A 14,306-nucleotide genomic window follows, 5' to 3' on the forward strand; every position below is an offset into this window, starting at 1 on the left:
AACCATTTGACTCCTCTATCATATTCCAATTAATTAATTTCTTTACAAGTTATCACAAAACCCAACATCAGGCACCACAATTTGAATCATTTAAGTACAAGACTGTATAGGCTAGGCTGTATAGGGTTGCTGGAGCTGGAGCTGGGTTTCTGCATATGGGTTACTGGATTTGGAGTAGAGTGGGAGATGGAGTAGTGGTTGAGCTGGGTTGCTAGATCTTGGAGCTGGAACAGGTTGCTAGAGCTGGAGCAAAGCTGGAGCTGGTTGATAGAGCTAGAGAACATCTGGAGTAAAGCTGGACCAAGGTTGTTGTAAAAAAGCTATAACTGGTTGATGGAACTGGCGTAGACTTGGAGTTAGGTTGTTGGAGTTGTAGCAGAGTTAAAGTTAAATTCCAGGAAAAAATGTATGGCTGGTTTACTTGGAGCAGAGCTGGACTACTGGAGCTGGAAGAAGAGCTTGGGCTTGGTTATTTGAACTGGAGTAGAGCTGGAGCTTGAGTTACTAAAGCTAGAATAGAACTGCAGCTGGGTTTCTGGAGGTGGGGTTATTGAAGCTGGAGTAGAGCTGGAGCCATGGCTGCTGTTAGAAATCATGAGGCACTGTACAGCCTTCCTGACCGCCCCCCAACTTATGACCTCCAATCCCTAATTGACTATACCTGACCCAAGATGGCTGCTGCAGTCACATGGGGCACCAGCGCCCAATCGGACGCCTGTCTACTTGTGACTGCAGGAAGTCATAGTGGAGTCAAGTTCCTCACAACTTCTTTCACCTTCTGCATTGCCGCTTCGGTAGAGCGCCACCCCTTTAAAATGCACCTTAAATTTGCCAAATAGTCTGAATACAATATATACTTTTTCCAGAGAAGTGTTTATTAAAGACAAAGCATCTGCTTGTTAGCTGTGCAACTACCACTTCCAGGAGAAGAGACCACAATAGCTGCCTACATATTTCTTTCATGACAGGTTTTCTTTATTGAACAGACTCTGTAGTATATGTGATGCGAAGCGTTGCTTGTTCCTGCACACTTTAGGTTGTGTTTTGATAAGATATTGTAGAAATGACCCGTCTGCAGTTCATGTATTTCAAGTGAAATTCACCCAAACGTTTATTTTGGATGGCTGGATTTGTGATATTGTTGGAGCAGATTATCTGCCAGACATAATTACCATCTTCCCCACCTGACTCCTGAGTGTGAGTGTGTTTACTCACTATGCGTGGTACAATTGTCTACCTCTCGACAAGCAGGAAGACAGCTGCTTCCTACTCGACATATTTGATAATGAAAGGGAAACGAGAGGGTTCTCTTCCGTTCCAGGGCTGGTGTCCTCATTAGCTGAAGAGTGAAATATACCACAGCCACGTCTCCGCTGTCTGCACTGTTGCTAATGCCTGGCTCTCTGATGACAGATCGCTGTTGAAAATAGTTATATAACTCCAGTAAGCTGTTCAGAGTCCAAGAGCCTGATTTACTAGAAGCAAGTTGACACTGCCACTTTGCTTTCACATACACAAAATATAGCTTTCTGGTTCAATCCATTGCATGTGCAATTGTGTGGGCAAGTACAGCCATAAAAAATGAATGATCTTTGAGCGTATTAAATATAAAGCAGTATTAAACCCAGGGGCGTTGCTAGGTCTACATAAGATCTGGGGCTAGAGCCCATACCAGCGTAGTAAAGAAAGTCATACGCTTGGGCGGGCATACACATGTATATACAGTAATATACGCGTGTGTGTGTGTATATATCCCCAGAGAGCCCCCCCACTGGCATCAGGGTCCCCAGAGAGCCCCCCTTACATCAGGGTCCCCAGAGAGCCCCCCCCTCTTACATCAGGGTCTCCAGAGAGCCTCCTCCTTACATCAGAGTCCCCAGAGAGCCCCCCCCTCTTACATCAGAGTCCCCAGAGAGCCTCCTCCTTACATCAGAGTCCCCAGAGAGCCCCCCCACTGGCATCAGGGTCCCCAGAGAGCCCCCCTTACATCAGGGTCCCCAGAGAGTCCCCCACTTACATCAGGGTTCCCAGAGAGCCCCCCTTACATTAGGGTCCACAGAGAGCCCCCCCTTAAATCAGGGTCCCCAGATAGCCTCCCCCTTAAAATCAGGGTCCCCAGAGAGCCCCCCACTTACATCAGGATCCCCAGAGAGCCTCCCCTCCCCTTGAGGACCCCTGCAGAGACTCTGGGTTATGGGCCCCAGATTCGGGGCTATAGCCCCAAAAGCCACCCCCTAGCAATGCCACTGATTAAACCCAAGATCAAATAGTTATACATTATGTTGCAACTTACCAATCCTTAGATGTGATGGCTGCATTCGTTTACTCTTTTAGGCTTTTTTTCAATCATTTTTACTTGGTGATCTGGACAGTAACATACAGTACTTTCTGTGTTAGACCCCTTTCACAATGAGGCGTTTTTCAGGCGCTTTGGGGCTAAAAATAGCGCCTGTAAAGCGCCTGAAAAACCGTCCGAATGCTTTCACACTGAGGCGATGCGCTGGAAGGACGTTAAAAAAAGTCCTGCAAGCAGCATCTTTGGAGCGGTGAAGGAGCGGTGAAGGAGCGGCTCCTCCACCGCTTCTGCCCATTGAAATGAATAGGCACCGCCGCTGCTGAAGTGCCTGCAAAGCGCTTCGGCAGCGGCATTATACGGGGCATTTAACCCCTTCATCGGTCGCTAGCGGGGGTTAAAAGCGCCCGCTAGCGGTGGAATAGTGCCGCTAAAATGACGGTAAAGCGCAGCTAAAAGTAGCGGCATTTTGCCGTCAACGCCCACCCGCTCCAGTGTGGGAGCAGCCTTAGGCCACTTTCACACAGGTGATTTGGTCAGGTCCGCTTATCAGTTTTTCAGGTGGACTTGATGGGATGGTCCATGCACAGACATCCCAACCTGCAACAACTCATTTCAGGGAGGTGGCGCTCCGCACCCGTACAACCACCCCCTCGTGGCAACATTTTTTTTAAATACATTTTTTAAGGTGCTTTTGGGTATGCTGGGTATGTGGCAGTAGATGATGTCATGTTAGTTGTTGTGATGTTGTGATGTCATGTTAGTTTTTTGTTTTTACGTATTGATTTTTTTACAAGTTAATGATTTAAAAATTTTTTCACAATGCTTTTTGGGGGAGGGGGTTGGGACAGTGGACAGTGTTGGTAGGGCGGGGGTGGTGGTGTCAATATTTTTTTTTGTTTTTGTTTTTTTTTGAGAATTTAACAAGCGCTCTCTATGTCCCATTCAGAAAAGGAAGGGGCTGGTAAATTACATATTTACTGGTCCCTTCCTTCGCTCTCCATTCTGACAGATCTCCTCCAGCAGCCGGTGGGAGAGGAGAAGAGGGGAGCCGGCTGTGGGACATGGAGGGGGGCAGGAGGAGAACAGGGGGGGTGAGGAGGACACGGAGGGGACCAGAGGAGCGGCTGGAGGAGGAGCACACAGGGGGCAGCTGGGAATAATTGGTGCGGCGGGGAACTGCTGTGAACACCGATCTCCTTGTATTGCTTTTTAGCCAACAGCCATGGGAGGGAGAGAAGGAGAAGCGGCTGTTAGCTGAAAAGCTATACAGGGAGATCGGTGTTCACAGCTGTCCCCGCCACACCGATCATTCCCGAGATATCGGGAGGCGCTTGCAGGTGTCCGGGAGCCGCAGCAGAAATGTGGGAGACTTGCGATGTCTGTATGCATCCATATGGACAGTAGGATCGGAGGGCAGTCAGGTGGACAGGCGGTGACTATTTACTATAAAAAATAAGTGTAGCGCTAAATATTCCTATCAAAGTGACCAAAAAACAATGTGTATATGTATATATGTGAATCCAAAACACCTCAGGTGCATGGGCAAAGTGAATACATAAAAATATAAAGTAAATATGTGACAGAAATATAAAAAATTACGGAATAATAGCAGCAAAAAAACAAAACAAAAAGTCAACATGTGAGGTAAATATGTGACAGCAAAATAAACTTCAAAAATAGTGAAAGTCCACATGTGAGGTATCCAATAATTGGGGAACTTTCTCTTCAATCTTCAATCAAAGAAGAAGTACCAAAAGGCATGAAAGACATTGAATTAGAAAAGGTGGGTACCCTTACCAGATCAGTTGGACGCACATACCATACAGCAGTGCGTCAAAAAGGCTTTGAGACACTAGATCTCCAATGGTGAGGTGATGCCGGGACTCGACGGTATCCTGCAAGCCGCAGACTCCAATGGACACAAGATTAAAAGATGGTCCCAAACGAGAATTCCAAGGCTGTCAGTCACAACAACCGTTCCAAGAAGGAGATGGTCCAGGGATGGTCATCAACACTCGAGCATGGGAAAAAGGAAAAAAGGGGAACTCCACATGGTGCAGGTCAACCAAAATGGGATTTATTGGAATAAAATACCATATATAAAAATATATAAAAAGTGATCACAAAAATAGATAAAATGGCAATGTGGGAAGCTAGAGGTGCTGGCCCTACGTGTTTCAACTAAAAAGTCTTCAACAGGGGCAGGTCTGCATGCATCCATATGGACAGGAATATCGGAGGTCAGTCTGGTGTAAATGGATAGGCAGAGACTATTTACTCCCAACCGCCCATAAAGCAAAGCAGGCTCTATCCGTGTCTCCTTTGCAGAAACTGAGAGGACACGGATGTGTCATCTGCCTGCTCTGCTCCGATCAGCAGGGGATCTGTGAGCCTTCCCTTTGCTGATTACACACAGAATCTGCCCCTGTGAAAGGGGCCTAAAGCTGGGTACACACTAACAGTTTTTTTTTTCTGTACTAACGATCCAATATTAATACAGCGATCTCCCCTGCTGAGTTATTGTGTTCTAACAGGGGGACAGCCCCTTCACCAGAACACTCCGATCAGCGCTCTCTGCCATTGGCTGTATACAGGGGTTTATGGTGTTTCCATTATATATGAAAGAGTGACAGAGACACCTTTGGATGGCAACATTGTCAGTCTGGGGAGAGGGTAGTGTTACACAAGCAGATTTAGTTTTTTTTCCTTTGGGGATAAAGGTTTTACATAAATGAATAAAAGCTGACCATTGTAAGCACCCCTGTCAGTGTAAAATGGTTTGTTCCAGAATTATAACTGTCACTTTTGTTGGACAGCTTGATCTGTCAAAATGGAAACTGACATGATGCTGCACATGTGATCAGTTTTCCCGCCAGCCATTTGATGATTTGACAGTTTGGTTGAGAGCACAACCAAATGTGACACTTACATTCCCGATACGTGTCGGGAATGTAATTGTTTTTTGAAACTGTTAATCACCAGGTGAGAGAAAAAGAAAAGAAAGCCTAAAAAAAGAAAATGATCACAGCCACCACATGTAAGAATTGGTAAGTAGCAATATTAACCGCTTCGGCCCCGGAAGAATTTTACCCCCTTCCTGACCAGAGCACTTTTTGCAATTCAGCACTCCATTGCTTTAACTTACAATTGCGTGGTCGTGCGACGTTGTACCCAAACAAAATTGACATTTTTTTCCCCACAAATAGAGCTTTCTTTCGGTGGTATTTGATCATCTCTGCGGTTTTTATTTTTTGCGCTATAAACAAAAAAAGACTGACAATTTTGAAAAAAAACCACAATATTTTGTACTTTTTGCTATAATAAATATCCCCATTTTTTTTTTAAAAAAGCACATTTTTTCTCAGTTTAGGCCGATATGTATTCTTCTACATATTTTTGGTAATAAAAATCACAATAAGCGTATATTGATTGGTTTGCGCAAAAGTTATAGCGTCTACAAAATAGGGGATAGATTTATAGCATTTTTATTATTATTATTTTTTTTTTTTACTAGTAATGGCGGTGATCTGTGATTTTTATTGGGACTGCGACATTATGGCGGACACATCGGACAATTTTGACACATTTTTGGGACCACTGGCATTAATACAGTGATCAGTGCTATAAGAATGCATTGATTACTGTATAAATATCACTGGCAGTGAAGGGGTTAACACTAGGGGGCGATCAAGGGGTTTATTGTGTTCCCTAGTATGTGTTCTAACTGAAGGGAGGATGGGACTGACTAGGGGAGATGACAGATCGCTGTACATACTTTGTATGAACAGATGATCTGTCACTTCTCCCTTCAGAGAACCGGAATCTCTGTGTTTACAGAGATCCCGGTTCTCGCCATGTTACAAGCTTTCTCGGGAGCCCGGCGGTCATCAAGACCGCCGGGCACTCACCTTTGCTCCTGGGGCAAGCTGCCGGCCCCTAGTGGCCACCAGAGGGAGCGACGTAACATAATGGCGATTCGCGCAGCTGAGCCATGTTGCCGCAGTACAACTGCGGCGGCTGGTCGGCAAGCGGTTAGAGGAGAAGTACAACCAAAGCTCATCGTTCTGCACTCCTGTGACCCATTTTCAGCTGTCAGCTGATGTCACAGAGCCGGTCCAGGCTCCGGAAAGATCGCGACCATATAGAACTTTTGTGTTTGATGGACTCTTTTATTATACTTCTTATATGTCACTATTGTTTGCATTTTGTTTTTTTGGTGGTTTAATATGCATATCCCATATTCTTTTTAATGTTTGCACATATTAAAAAAAGAAATATTTTTATATAGTGTTTTTTATACATGTAGCCAAGACCCTGTAGGGGTTGCTGAATGTAGTGGTTCACCTGTCACCCTGCCCGGCCCGACATCCATCATTTCTCAGTCACTCAGAGACATAGAACAGTCCATAAGCTTTGTTTTTTATTGAGGGGATTAAACTTGGATGGGAAATAGAAGATTATGGGATGCCCAGGAAATTCAGTGCAACTTGCTTGGGACTTCTATAGATACTTCCAGTATACACTTCAGTCTTCTCTCCAGCACAAATCTTGCTTAAAGGGGTTGTAAAGGTAATTTTATTTTTTTTAAAAAATAACTAACATGTTATACTTACCTTCACTGTGCAGCTCGTTCTGCACAGAGTGGCCCCGAACCTGCTCTTCTGGGGTCCCTCGGCGGCTGTTTCAGCTCCTCCCCGCAAGAAATAACCACCTTAATGCGAGCTCCCTCGCATGGTGGTTAGTTGTTGCGGGCGCGCTCCCGTGATACAGCCGGCGGCTATAGCCGCTCACTGTATCACTCGGCCCCGCCCCCCGGCGCGCCGCGTCATCGGATGTGATTGACAGCAGCGCGAGCCAATGGCTGCGCTGCTTTCAATCCATCCACTGCAGCCAATCAGCGACCAGGCTGAGCTGCAATAGAGATGACGGGAACGAGCAGCGGAGATTCGAGGTGTCAGGTAAGTAAAACGGGGGGGCTGGGGGCGGCGGTATTGTCAAAAGTTTTTTCACCTTAATGCATATAATGCATTAAGGTGAAAAAATTTTTACCTTTTACAACCCCTTTAAGACCTTTTATCCTCCACTCCTCCAGCACTTCACTTGCTGCAGACTCACTCCTTCAGACTAGCTAGCACAGCATGGTTAGGCCTGACTCTACTTCAGCCAGGCCTCAGTGAAATGCCTTTTGTGGGCAAGGAACCCGGGCCCCTTGTGGTGTAGAATAGTTCAGGTGCTAGCTGTCCTCTATTCAGCTACTACTTCCAGATAGCTCTCTTCAGGCCCTGCCAGCCAGCCTGGCTGCAAAGACCTCTTTCCACTGCCGTTCTCCACAGTCCTCTCTCTACTGGTTCTGCACCCATCTCTCAAACTGCAATCTCCCAGTTCTCCTCCTGGCTGCTACCAGTTGTCCTCCCTGGAGACCCTTAGAAGTGTGTTCTCTCCCGCTGTACTCTTACTTGCTCTCTCATGTGCCTCTCCTTCCAGGATCTCTTTACTCCAGCTGGATGCACTCGAGCCTCAGCCCAGGGTCACCCCCTGCCCCCGCCCCCAGACTGGGGAGCTCCCTGTGGGCCGCAACAGGCTCTGCACTCTCTCATTCCAGTTCTTCCTCCTGACAACTCCTCCCCAGCTGGGCTGACCCCAGGTATTTAAGGAGACCTGCCCCCTGCCAATCTAAGTTGGAAATTGGTCAAGGCTCCTCAAGATACCCCAGGCAGCTCCACCTCTCTTCCCCTTCTCTCCTTCCAGCACTTTCTAGAAGGAAGAGGGAGGTGACAGTGATGCTACTTGTGAGTCACTTAGCCCTGCCCTGAGCCATTCCCAGCCCAGAATGAAAACAAACAGGCCTAGCCACCAGCTAAATTTTCCTACTCTCAGAAAAATCTTCACTTTAGCACCTACCTAGCTAGAGGGTGCTACATATACATTTTAATTTATACCTCTGCACTTTTTTTTATTATTTATTTTAGGGTTGGTATCATAACTCTTAGTGCTAGCTGCTGTGTTATATTACACTCTCACCTAGGTGCAGAGTTTCCCATATATACATATTCAATTTATATTTTGGGTTTTCATACTGCTATAAAAATATAAGACCCCTTTCACACTGAGCCACCCCGGGCGTCAGCGGTAAAGCGGCGCTATTTTTAGCGCTGCTTTCCCGTTGCTTTAGCGGCAATATTCGGCCACTAGCGGGCCAGTTTTAACCCCCCGCTAGCGGCCAAAAAGGGGTTAAATCCGCAAAATGCCGCTGCAGCTGCACTTTGCCAGCGATATGGCAGCGCTGACCCATTGATTTCAATGGGGAGGAGCGGTGTATTCAGTGCTCCTACACCGCTGCAAAGAAGCTGCTGGCAGGACTTTTTATGACGTGCTGCCAGCGCAGCGCCCTAGTGTGAAAGCACTCAGGCTTTCACACTGGGTTTGCAGCTGAGGCTTTTTTCAGGCGCTATGTAGGCGCTATTTTTAGCGCTGTAGTGCCTGAAAAATGCCTCTAGTGTGAAAGGTGTCTAAGTAGGTAAAAAAGCACCCCTTTTTAAAAAATTGCAATATGGTAAATACAATTGTAGAATAAAAAAAAATTTAGGCCTGGCTAGCAGTGTCATATTGGAACAGGAAGGGGCCATCCCCAAAAGTTGGGAGCATCAAATTGTCCAAAATGTCTTGGTATACTGACGCCTTAAGAGTTCTCTTCACTGGAACTAAGGGGCCAAGCCCAACCCCTGAAAAACAACCCCACACCATAATCCCCCCTCCGCCAAATGATTTGGACCAGTGCAAAGCAAGGTCCATAAAGACATGGATCAGCATGTTTGGGGTGGAGGAACATGACTGGCCTGCACAGAGTTCTGACCTCAACCTGACAGAACACCTTTGGGATAAATTAGAGCGGAGACTGCGAGCCAGGCCTTCTCATCCAACATCAGTGCCTGACTTCACAAATGTGCTTCAGGAAGAATGGTCCAACATTCCTATAGACACACCTAAACCTTGTGGACAGCCTTCCCAGAAGAGTTGAAGCTGTTATAGCTCCAAAGAGTGGCCCAACTCAATATTGAACCCTACGGACTAAGCCTGGGATGCCATTAAAGTTCATGTGTGTAAAGGCAGGCGTCCCAATACTTTTGACAATATACTGTATGTATAACATGCTGATGCCTGCAATTATTCTTTAATAAGCCCAATACTCTGCAGTGAACTTAACATAAATAAAGCAAGGAATCCAATGACAATTATAATACAAACTAGAAAACTGGGGATATTTCCCAGTTAAAAAATACTTTCCGGGACATATCTTCAAAACCAGAAAATCTCTCTGAAAACGAAGGACTGTTGACATCTATGCTGTAAAATGCTGTCAGTGTATCTCCTCTTCTTTCTTTTTAGTTGAGGTTCTAATAGTCTGCTGTATGTAGGTGACAGGGCCACTTTAAAGGCCATTAGAAGCCAGTTTTAGGTACTGGATCTGAAGCCGCCGTTTGATTGATACATAGGTGTCATGCTTAGCATGTCAACAATGTGTTTCTACAAACACGCACATAGATGGACGCATGAAAGATTTGTCAGCCAGTTATCCAGATTTTTTCTGGCTCCCAGCTGCGGACATCAAAATCGTGCCAATCATTTTACCTTTCAACAGATTTCCCTTCCTCATGTAACTTTAATGAATTCAAAGATGTAAACAGCATGGACACCCATCAATGATAACGAGCCCAAAACATAGTTTTTCTTTGTGTCTGTCTGTGCAGCAGCAGCTTCTTCTTCGAGCATCTCCTTAGAAAATGGATAATCAGCAGCTAAAGTCCTACAACTTTCTCGTATATATCCAAACACCTTCTGAAATCTGATCCCATTCTTCTTAGGACCCCTTCATTGGATGCCTGTGGACCTATTTTTGCATATGTTCTTGTAAGGACCCTGCCTTAAAGTGGTAGCAAAGTCCAAATTTAAAAAAAAAAAAAACCCTGACAGGCAGGTCGCCCCTGCCTGTCAGCAAGTAGGCAGGTGCTGTCTTCTTTCTCCACGTGGGCAAGTGGCGCTCAACTGCCACGGCATAGCAGAGGGAGAGGAAGTCAACAGGAACATGGTTCCTCTATGGTTTCAAGGGTCACTGGGGAAGCTATCCAAATGGATGCTGCTGCCCCATGTCATTCTGGCAGCCATCTTGGGTCAGGCAGAGCATATTTTGGGCCCTGGCTCCCAGGTTTGGCAAGCATTCGTTTGTGGGTAGTGTAGGGACAGGATACCTTTCTGTCAGGGACAGTGTTAACAACAGGGAAATGTTCCAGACGAGAAGGCAAAGATTAGGGCTTACCATCTCTTGGGCATCTTCCCATTTGGGTACAGGATTGCCAGGCTGCATTCTGCCCCTCCGGACAGACGCCTTTACTACAATACAGTGGAACCTCGGATTACGAGCATAATCCGTTCCAGGAGTATGCTTGTAATCCAAAGTACTCACATATCAAAGTGAGTTTTCCCATTGAAGTCAATGGAAATAAAAATAATTTGTCCAGCATTGCATTGGGATGCAATACCGCATGCGGGCAGAGGTGGGGGGGGGGCGCCGGAGAGCCTCGGAAACGGTCGAAAAGGCCCGAGGACACTTCGGCTGACCTCGGCAAACCTCGGAAAGACTTCCTACCCAAGATTTGCCGAGGTCAGCTGTGCTGTACTCGGGCCTTTCCGTGCATTTCGGAACATGACGTTCGAATCTGCTCAGCTCTGGCGCCCCCCCCACCTCAGGCTAAAAGCGGTACTGCACACCGCTTTGGCCTGTATCGTGCTCGTTTTGCGAGACAACACTCGCAAACCGAGTTACGATTTTTAAAAATACAGTGCTCGTATTGCGAAACGCTCATTAACCGTTTTACTCGCAATCTGAGGTTCCACTGTACAAGTTCTTCAAATTGCACTTGGACTGTGTGTGAATTTTTGGCGCAGCACCAAACTGCACCCACCCACAAGTGGTAATGTAATCTGGTGTGGGGAGGTTACTCCGGTGTGGAACCTTGGAGAAGACCGGGCAAAGATGGAAGCTCCAGGGACCAGAGGGAGCTATGAGAGTGCAGTGCTGGGGGGGGCACTGTTTGCAGGTTAGTCTGTCTTAATGTACTAGTATGCAGTGCATACTAGAATTTAGTTCTGCTTTTTGAACTGGATCTTATGGAACAGGGTACACTTTGTTTACTTGTTTCTGGCACACAATGGGGTTGATTTACTAAAGGCAAATCGGCTCATTTCCCCCAGAGCTTAGTAGGGCTAGGTTCACACTAGTGCAGGGTTACTTTGATCATATTTTAAATGCGATTTTGTGGAGCAGCTGCAGTGCGACTCATTTTTGATACTTTTTTAATGTTACTACTGCAACTCATCCCTGCTGTAAGTGGGGGATTCTCCACTGACAGCAGAATATAAACAAAAGAGCCGCCATAAAAAAGTTTAAAGAAAAAGAAACGGTGTGGGGGTTCCCTCCCCAATCCATACCAGGCCCTTCTGGTATGGTTTTTGAAGGGGACCCCACACCAAAAAAAAGCAAAAAAAAAAAAAGAATGTGTTGGGTCCCCCCCTAAAACCCATACCAGGCCCTTTGTTCAGGTGTGAATTTTATGGGAAACCTCACATCAAAAAGAAAAAAAAATGGTGTGGAGCCCCCCCCAAAATCCATACCAGGCCCTTATCCCAACATGCAGCCCGGTAGGCCAGGAAAGATGGGATCAACCATACCAGGTCACATGCCCCCAACACGGGGGGTGGGCGAGGGCTTTGCCTTAACCATAACCATTGACAAATGCAATGTACACGTGGCTACATGGACATCATTTAAAGTCAAACTTCAGATGGCTTATCAAAGATGTGCATGCAGTAAATGCATTACATAAAGAAAATAACCCCTAAAAGGCACTGCAGTGGTAAATTATTGAAAAGTATAGTTTATTTAAACATATTACATCAGAATAAAAACACAATGCAAATGGAATGGTTACATATCTGTGTACAGAAACACCACGTTCATGAAATCCTCTTATTTCACCCGACACGTTTCAGAGTTTCAATATCTCCTTCTTCAGGGGTGTTATGAGGAGGTCAATCATATATTTGGTGGTGTCACAATTGAAACATTCCATAGAACTATTAAAAACAAAAAAACATAGAAAGGACTGTGTCTCCAGGCTTCACTGCATTGATTGTACAAAAAGGCTGATCTCATCACTGTATATTATCATTGTACAAAGAACCAGAGTCAAATTTGAAATGTGCCGGCTTTCCAAAAGGGCATCAGACAGCCAGAGACACTGAGGCCAAAGGTGGGCATCATCCTGATGAGGAGGTAGTTGCAAGTATACAGATGGTATATACTAAGAGCCCTTTCACAGCGGGGCGGTGCGGGCGCCGGCGGTAAAACTTAGCTATTACCGTCCTTTTAGCGGCAATATTCGGCCGCTAGCGGGGCGGTTTTACCATCCTGCTAGCGCCCGAGAAAGGGTTAAAACCACCGCAAAGCGCTGCTGCAGCAGCGTTATGCCGGCGTTATAGTCGCGCTGCCCTATTGATTTCAATGAGCAGGAGTGGTGAAGGAGCGGTGCATACACCGCTCCAAAGATGCTGCTAGCAGGACTTTTTACCGTCCTGCCAGTGCACCGCTCCAGTGTGAAAGCCCTCGGGGCTTTCACATTGGAGACACAGCAGTGGCTCTTTCAGGGCGCTTTGCAGGCTCTATTTTTAGCGCTGTAGCACCTGCAAAGCGCCCCAGTGTGAAAAGGGTCTTAATGTGCATTTAGAGACATGTCCTGGCATCCAAATCCCGAAGGCGGATGTTATCCCAACATGCAGACTGGTAGGCCAGGAAAGATGGGAGATAATAGAGCAGCTCCTGCCCCTACTGAACCATACCAGGTCACATACCCCCAACATGGGGGGGGGGGGGGGGGGGGTGGGAAGGGGCTTTGCCTTAACCATAACCATTGAAAAATGCAATGTACACGTGGTCACTGGTTACATGGACATCATTTAAAGTCAAACTTCAGACGGCTTATCAAAGATGTGCAGGGCCGGATTTCCCACAAGGCCACCGAGGCCAGGCCTCGGGGCGGCAGTGGTACAGGGGCGGCGCCGCGGCCGCCCACAGGCTTTTTTTTTTTTTTTTTTCGGAGTATGGAGCACGGCCGCAGCGGGGTGTGTTATCAGAAAGCCACTACGCTGTGGCATTCTGGGAGCTGTAGTCCAGACGAGCACCCTGTGATTGGCCGAACAGGGTCATGTGCGGGCGGCCGTCATGGGCACCTTTGAGTGGCCCAGGGGAGCTGGTCACTGTGGAGGCGGGGCTGCTCTGTGGGTGATCTGCTGCGGGAATCCCGCCTCTCTGCCTGGCGTGCTGACTGTATGTCTTCTACAGTCAGTGTACCCTCTCTCTATCAGCCCGTACCTCTCTCTATGCCCCGCCCCTCTCGGTCAGCCCATCCCTCTCTCTATGCCCCGCCCCTCTCGGTCAGCCCGTCCCTCTCTGTCAACCCCCCTCTATCAGCCCACCCTTCTGTCAGCCCCTCCTCTCTGTCAGTGCCCCCCCTCTCAGTGCCCACCCCCTCTCTGTCAGTGCCCCCCCTCTCAGTGCTCACCCCCTCTCTATCAGTGCCCCCCCTCTCAGTGCCCACCCCCTCTCTGTCAGTGCCCACCCCCTCTCTGTCAGTGCCCCCCCTCTCAGTGCCCACCCCCTCTCTATCAGTGCCCCCCCTCTCAGTGCCCACCCCCTCTCTGTCGGTGCCCACCCCCTCTCTGTCAGTGCCCCCCCTCTCAGTGCCCACCCCCTCTCTGTCAGTGCCCTTCCCTGTCAGTGCCCTCCCCTCTCTGTCAGTGCCCTCCCCTCTCTGTCAGTGCCCCCCCTCTCTGTCAGTGCCCCCCCCTCTGTCAATGCCCCCCTCTCTCTGTCAGTGCCCCCCCCTCTGTCAATGCCCCCCTCTCTCTGTCAGTGCCCCCCCTCTCTGTCAGTGCCCCCCCCTCTGTCAATGCCCCC

At 47.6% G+C, this 14,306-nt stretch overlaps 1 protein-coding gene across 1 annotated transcript in view; it reads left to right on the forward strand.

Moving 5' to 3' along the window:
* LOC141111750 (uncharacterized) overlaps positions 1-14,306 on the forward strand; it is an 82,046-nt gene that overhangs the window by 22,437 nt on the left and 45,303 nt on the right. The gene's annotated exons all lie outside the window — the stretch shown is intronic.

The sequence above is a fragment of the Aquarana catesbeiana genome, linkage group LG11, assembly GCF_042186555.1.
Source record: "Aquarana catesbeiana isolate 2022-GZ linkage group LG11, ASM4218655v1, whole genome shotgun sequence".
NCBI lineage: Eukaryota > Metazoa > Chordata > Amphibia > Anura > Ranidae > Aquarana > Aquarana catesbeiana.